Genomic DNA, 2,252 nt, shown 5'->3' on the forward strand with positions numbered 1-2,252 from the left:
CAGAGGATGTTTATCAAATAATTTAGTCCTCACATTTTTAATATATAGAGAGAATAATATTCCTTTTGTTTTGGCATCTCTTATATTGTCCCTATGCTTAAATTTCTTCTCCACTCATTTCTTTTTATATTCTTCTTTTAACTTTCTTTTGAATTGAGGTCCCAACATTGAATAAGCTCACATTTTCCCCTTTTAATAAAAGTTTTTTTCATAATTATGCATTCAAATTTCATTCATTAGCATTCTGCTGTATGTGTGTGCAATCATTCATCAATTCAACACACATTCATTTAATGGCCTATTAGTACCTGATACAATGTTTATATTGGAAATATGTAAGCTCATAGGAATGCATTATGTGTATAAAGAATTCACGATCTGATGGATTCAACAGGTATGTAAATAAATAATTATAAGTAGTATAATAGTAACAATGTAAAATAAAAATAACAGCTAACATTGATAGATCCCCTACCACATGACGAGATCTGTACAGAGTATTTAATACATATATTTTAACTTTCACAACAATGTTATACAACAAATTATATGGTACTCTTGTACTCTTAAGAAAATTAAGTGGTTTCCCAAGGAAACTTTCCCCACTACTTACTAGCTGGGTAGAAATTCAAACACAGACACACTGTCCTTCAAACAACTAATTGTGCACATACTTTTACCTTATCAAAGTGACATTTTAACATGCAAACGGATAACAAGTTGTAGCATGAGGATTAAAATTCAGAATTCAGAATCACAGCCTTTTAAATCTAGAAGGGAATTTAAGTAATATGTAGCCCCTCTGTGCTGGGAGGGAATCTGTTTCCCCCACTAGACTATGGGTTTTAAAAGTTCTCAAAGTTTTCCTGGTCACAATCATTTCTCATGTATATAAGTACATCCAACACATTACCTTTTATGTGGTTAGCTTGCTTTCTATGAATGCTTTTCAGAAAGACCAATGAATTAGACAGATGCATCAGAAATAACAACGCAAATATTTATAGAGCTGTTCTGAATATACAATCTATATAGAATGTTAAAACTTGTTGAAACATGAATATAATAGGTAAAATTTAGAGAAATGGACAGAAAGAAGAAAGAAAAGCCAAAACAAATCAGAGGAAAATTTTCCTCTCAAATCATTGTAGTTTGAGTGTCTTGGAGTTTGGTGTTTACCAAGAACTTCTCTTCACATGCTTTCTTTTTTTTCTTTTTTCCTATCATGAAAAAGTATGATTTATTTCAGAAATTCAAGGTTAATCTGAAAATCAATTAATATAATATACTAATAGAATAAAAGACAATAATCACATGATCATATTAACAGAAGCAGAACAGCATTTGAAAAAATTCTTTCTACAAATACACATATTTATATCTTTACATATATGACCCAATACTTACACATTTCTCCCTCCATTTTAATTTTTTTTCTACTACTAAATTGACCTCCTTAACTATTGACTTACTAGGTATTTCCATTTGGTTGTGTCAAAGGAACAGTAAAGCAAACACATTGACAATAAATGATCATTTTACTTCCAACTGATCTTTTACCTCTATTCATCTCAGTTAAATAGGATGATCAACAACACATTCTATTGCAATGCCTTCCTTTCGTATTCCTCGCATCTTGTCATCATATTAGCCACACAATATCATGGATTGTACGTAATGCCATTTAACACAGGATTTATTAACAAATTCCATTGCCCACCTTAAAATGACATGTTTCACTACTTAAAAATATTCGTTTTTCTGGGATTCTGTCTCTAACTCTCTCAGGAAAGTTATATTATTTTTGACTGTATAATTCATTGATTAGAACATATTACTATTCATCTGTTAGTCCTGGCCCTTTTCCTCTTTGCTACCAAACTTTTCAAAGATGCTAGAACTGTTAGTCCATGATTTTAAGGGAAAAATGTGGCAATTTTTTTTTTGTGGGGGGAGGGATTCTGTTATACAACAAGTTATACAACAAGTTATAGCAAAATAACGTAGCTCTGTAATTATTTCATAATAAATTAGATATATGGCTTGAGATCTAATACAGAGAGGCCATCACACTCTGGCCCAAATGTGGGCAGTTATCATTTCTATAAGCAGAACCAAAGAATAATGTACTCTCAAGCATTTGTATTTGTATGTACAACTAAAAGTATAAGTACAAACGTACACAAGCATATGGTATACTTTTTAAAAATTCAGAAAAGAATAGGAAATTCAATCTTAAATCAATGTAAAAA

At 30.7% G+C, this 2,252-nt stretch overlaps 1 protein-coding gene across 1 annotated transcript in view; it reads right to left on the reverse strand.

Annotated features, from left to right (window-relative positions):
- CDH12 (cadherin 12) overlaps window positions 1-2,252 on the reverse strand; it is a 564,219-nt gene that overhangs the window by 502,569 nt on the left and 59,398 nt on the right. The window lies entirely within an intron of this gene.

Source organism: Pteropus vampyrus, unplaced genomic scaffold (assembly GCF_000151845.1).
Source record: "Pteropus vampyrus isolate Shadow unplaced genomic scaffold, Pvam_2.0 Scaffold27, whole genome shotgun sequence".
NCBI lineage: Eukaryota > Metazoa > Chordata > Mammalia > Chiroptera > Pteropodidae > Pteropus > Pteropus vampyrus.